The sequence below is a fragment of the Gossypium hirsutum genome, chromosome D13, assembly GCF_007990345.1.
Source record: "Gossypium hirsutum isolate 1008001.06 chromosome D13, Gossypium_hirsutum_v2.1, whole genome shotgun sequence".
NCBI lineage: Eukaryota > Viridiplantae > Streptophyta > Magnoliopsida > Malvales > Malvaceae > Gossypium > Gossypium hirsutum.
In genome coordinates this window covers 23,347,639-23,353,638 of record NC_053449.1, presented here as the reverse complement: position 1 = coordinate 23,353,638, position 6,000 = coordinate 23,347,639, and positions in this window count along the sequence as shown.

Below are 6,000 nucleotides of genomic sequence, written 5' to 3'. Positions count from 1 at the left end.
CCATTTTAGGTAAGGAGATGAATAATTATTTAAATGGTCTCTGCATGCAAACACATTAGAGTTTTTATGATGATGAATGGTCTTGGTTGGATTCTAAAATGATTGAGATGTTTTGGGTGTTTAAGAAGGTTTGAGTAGCAAGGGAAAAGCTTAATTGAAGGATATGCATCAACCTCAAGGGAGTTCCTTAACCCAGGTATTAAACGAATATTTTTGTTTTAGTATTTTGTGTTAAAAATGTTTGTTTCAGTGTTACATGAATGGCGAATCATTTTATGATTGAATGTTGAAGTAGCGTGTCAAATGTTGTATATGCAAATTTTTGCAAATAAGGAGTACGTTATGACGAAATGTGAATTCATGCAATGTGATATGCAAATACCCAATTGGTTCTGAGTAAACCATATTGAGTAAATGGAATGATTGGCATGTTATATGTCTTGTGATAAACTATAATTATTGGTTGAATGTTTGTGTATGAGATGCATGATATTTATGCAGCTTTGAGGACGTTCAGAAGGTCATGCATGGGACTGCATATACATGCCAAACTTATCAACTAACATCAAACACAAGTCCACCTATACATGCCATTATAACCTTGGCCAAAACATCGAAAACTATCAAAATATTTGCTGGATAGTGTGATAGATCTCTAATGAGCTTCCAAACCAATCGAGCTTCCGATTATCTATAAAACATGGGAAAGGAAGCTACGTAAGCATATAATGCGTAGTAAATTCGTAAAACATGAACATAACTTACCATTTCAATGAATAGAATTAAAATTAAGCATGATATAATCCGACCACAAGCTTGGCACAAGTCTAAGCACCATCAACAACATATGTTAGTACATCAACTCACAATTCACTTGCACTATCATACGGTAAGTAATGATACATGAACAATTTCATTAGAAATAATTAACTTCATGAACATAAGTACACTTACATTAAACATTTCTTTTTCAATTCTTTTCATAGATTCATGAAATAAGTCATTAGGATACTTACTGTTCCTTTCCCTTTTCATGTCCGTTGAACCGTTTAGAATAACATCGGATACGCGGGAAAGCTCACAAAGTGTGCTAAATATATAACCTTTCCTTTCCTTTTCCTTTACATCGTTGCTCACTCGAGCCATAAAATAGGTCTGCTCACACAAGCTGAAGGTTGGAATGTAAGCTACATGATGCTACTTACACAAGCTGTTGAGTATCCGCAACAAATGCCAGACCTTAGCCATCGGTAGGACATTCAGGACCAGCACCCAAAACATGGTAACCTTAATGACATGCCATTTGTATCCTATATATTCCTAAGGTTCAAAAGGGGCTCAATAATCGTCGTAACATTGTTGGATTTCCATCATTTCTTTACATGATAAATAGCACAATAACATAAATATCAAAATAACATTAAAACGTTATTTAAACATACGAACTTACCTCGATTGCAAAGACGAAAAATCGAAATCAACTAATTCGAGGCTTTAGCTTTTCCTCAATCTAGTTCCATATGAGGTTTATCTTAATCCAAGTAAGCAAATTCAATCCATTTAATATTCATACTATTCAATTCAGTCCAAAATTCTTACTTTTGCAAAATTACACATTTGCCCTTAATATTTTAACTTCTTTACAATTTAGTCCTTAAGCTCGTAAATTGAAATTTAAGCAATTTCATCCAAATCTCATTCAAGATGAAAGCACTAGGGACCTATATCAACTCATACAACCATCATTTCACAATTTCACCATGTACTTTTATCATTTTTACAAATATGTCCTTAAATAACAATGTCATCAAAAATCACTTTACAAAACTTATTTATTAAACAACAAAGATTCATATTCTTCCATTAAAATTCAAAAATCATACAAGAAAATTCATGGAAAAACTCTAAACCTTTAACAGTTTTGCAAATTAGTCCTTGGGCTAGCTAGATTAAGCTATAACGATCCTAAAAACATAAAAATCATTAAAAACGAAATCGAAATACATACCATGCAAGCAAAAATGGCTTGACCGAAACCTAGCTATAAAAATGGCTTGACCAAAACCTAGTTATACTCCTTTTGAAGAAGAAGAAGAAACACATTGAAGAAGATGATACCTTTTATTTATTTAATTTTATTTTTATTTACCTATTTATATTTTTAACCTTTAAAAATATTCATAGTTTCAATAAAACCAATCCATGAATATCCACTAACTATATAAATGGTCTATTTATCATCTAAGTCCTCTTAGATTAAAGATTCATAGCTATTTGATACCTTTAGATACTAGAACTCTACTTTTGCACCTTTTTTAATTTAGTCATTTTCACTTAATTAAATATGCAAACGTCAAAATTTCTTAACGAAATTTTTATACAACTCTACTAACATACCATAGACATTAAAATAATAATAAAATAATAATTTACTCATCAGATTTGTGGTCCCAAAACCACTATTTTGATTTAACTAAAAACGGGCTGTTACATAATTACTTAAATTTTAATTTGGAAAATAGGAAAAAAATTAATCAAACTTGGATTATATTAATATGCTTAAAATCCAAAGGTGTTTATAATGTATTATCAGTTCGTAAATAAAAACAGAAAGGAAAAACTTAAAAATTAACTGATTCTAGAGCAATCAACGAAGTCAACAGAAATATATCTTTAAGCCCAAGCAGAATATCCTACATTGCCTTTATGTCTAAAATTTTCTTGTACTACCTTTATGGTCTTTATGCTTCACCTGAATCACTTGCTTGCCGTTACTCACCGTGCAATCTAACTATTTGCAATGTTTAGAAAGGAGTGTTGAGCTCTTGTGAACTCAGTGAATATACAAGAAAGAATAATCACATAGCATGCAGAAAACATAAGTTAAACAAAAGCTTTCCCAAAGTGACAGAACTACGGACTGGGTTTGTCATACTTATGCGAAGTCTGCTTCGCAGATAGTCTTTGTCAGAAAGTTTAAAAATAGTTGACTTCCTCTGGATGTACTAACGTATAGAGTGTGAATACTGCAATAAAATAGAGAGTTATGAGGTGGTATCAGCAAGTATACGGGTTGGGCTGTAATATAGATTTTACAATGAACTATGCAAGTACTTTGAGGACCGTACCTTAGGGAGGCGAGTACTAAATCAATCTTAACCTAAACAAGTAAAGATCTAATTAATACTTTAAGTCAGCTATAGTACGAGAGTAAAATAAGAAACATGTTTAGGGTTTGTAAAATAATAAAATAAAATAACATAAAAAAATAATTTAAATTGCAAAAGATAGAGATAAATAAAGTGAATCAAATATGAGGATGGGTGTTCATTTTGCTTCAGCAATCCAAATTAACTGTCCTCTTAGGTTCCTTATCAACCAACTAGTCACTACCCTAGCACGATCTTTTGATCTACCACTAACATAATGAGTTAGCAAGAACTACTTATCTTCCAACCTCACAGTCCAGACTAGCTTGGGGTAAAGGTGTTCACAAATGGGAAATAACAAATTTGGGTTAATTCCCAACTTGATAACTTCCCAGGGTTATCAGACCTAGGGGTTTGTTTCACGTTCTTCCTTTTCCAAATAGTTGTTCCATTGAGTAAACCCTACAAAATAGTTAAGAGATTATGCCTCCACTTGCTAATCCCCTATAGAAGGATTAGTTTCTCATGGCTTTTATTAACAACATGGAAAGAATGGAAGAATTAATCATAGGGAATAAATTGAAATAGAGTATTTAAGAAAGCTTGATTGATATTGATGAATAGAGCGAATCCACAGAAATTGATCTCCTTTACAATTAAATCTCTTGAAGAAAAATTTGAACTAAAATGATAAAATCCTAAGAAAGCAAGAGAAAAAAAAATCTAAACCTAAAGAAATAATCTAAGGTAATGGAATCGTGCCAGAAGATATATTTATAGCATTCAGGTAGTTGTCGTCTATAGCCTTAGGGTAGCTAACGTTCTCAAGCTTTAGGTTCGATTGTGTGGACTAAAACGTCCCTACTTTGTGTTTCAATCTCATCACAGAGTCGATGTCGTGACACACCGGGTTCTGTGTCGCGACATAGCAACTAGTATGCTCTTCTATAGCCATCTTCAAGGGTATGTCCCGACATCCTTAGCCCGAGTCGTGAAATTGAAGGTAGTTTCTCACTTTCTCTATTCTTCTCACTATGTTGTGACATCGGCTCCCCCATGTTGCGACATAGCGTCCAGTATTGACCTGAAATGCCTTCTAATGGTCTCCTATGCACTTACAAAGCATGTTAGCTCTCCGTTTGGCCTCATTAGGCCTTTAAGGTTAATAAAATACTTAATGTGCAGATTTTATTGAATGTAAATAAAACTAAAGAAACTAAATTAAAAGATAACGAAAATGCTTGTATTCAAGCTCCTTAAATGTGAAAACTTGTTTAATCTACTACACCGAGTTACGACAGATCAAACTTCCCCACACTTAAGTCATTGCTTGTCCTCAAGCAACATAAATAAAGATTATAAAATGAAATTGACTAACCTTGAGCAAGTATGGTACAAGTATGGTACAAGTATTGATTTTGGAGCATATGACTTAGGCATTTCATATTTACTAAAAGTTTCAACATGACGAGTAGTTGACTTACCACTTTTGATCACAAACATCTAAGTTCAATATGTTACAAAATATACAAGTACTTTGATTATCCGAGAAAAAAATAAATAGTCATCTATGTGAATGTTCAGTATGATTTCCATTATGTATAAGGATATTTAGGTCACATAGGGCTTTTTGTCTTGTAATGTTTCGTGGCTTAGGACAGGTATGGAATTCAAAAATGGTAAGCATCAATAGGTTACAAACAAGAAAGTAGTTTGGCACATCATATTGATCCCTATTCTTCCCTCTTTAGTGACCTTTACTCGCTCACCGCCTTATTTCTCCTTTTCTCACCTTCCTTTTCTCTCCAAATATATGAAATCATAGGATGACATAATAACTATGTCTAGCCTACGAGTTTCGATGCACTAATGAATCAGTTCTTTCTATGTTTGTGACTTTGTCACTGTTCTTTTTTAATTTTTTCTCACTCAAGAATGCTTTTTGGTTTTTCAGGTTCTTTTTCTACTCGTATGGATTTTCTTTTTGGATTTTTCTTCTTGTTTTACACTTTCAAGCTAACCTATAATTCAAATATCACATTAATCTTTCCTATTTCACTTTATTTTTTATAGCCTTTGCCATGATGTATTTACTTAATTCTCAATACGTATGACCAGACGTCTATAATCGTGTAGCACAGGACCAAAGAATAAGGGAAAATAAAAATTGATGTTTCTAGGCTCGGGACTTGTAATGTGGTTCATCAAGAAGTGTCAGTAGGCTCAAGAATTGGCACTAAAGGTGAAATATAAATAGGAAAACTTTTTGGCTCTGGATGTGTTCCAAACAATGCCTTAGGTCATCTGTAAATACATTCACAAATTCAATCAACAAAACAAATAAAATTTAAACTATTTATCATTCGTACTAGCATGCTTGTTTTCTTGTATTTTCTATATCATTTGGTACAAATGATAGCTTAATGCCTACTTGCAGTGTAACATACAGAATTTTAGTAGTCCAATAATAAAAAATTTAAAATCACCTATCATCATGCCAAATTTATTCACAAATGCAAGCAACCTATGTACATTCTCCTAACCAATCATTTGTATTTCTACAAGCTAAAGCACACAAAAGACAAGAAACATCAAAGCAAATGTAAAAATTTGAAGCAAATTTTCTATGTTACCCTCCACACTTTAATTGACACATTGTCCTCAATATGTAGCCCATTAAAACATAAGGAAAAAAGATACTCGATTGATCATGATTGCTCTAACTCCTATTGGTGGGTGCTTTCTCCTTTGACCGTGTAAAGTTTGGATATGTTTGTGTCTCCTTTTTGTTGGGTTCCTAGATAGAAAATTGAAACAGAACACAACATACAAAAATCTAGTTATTAATCCT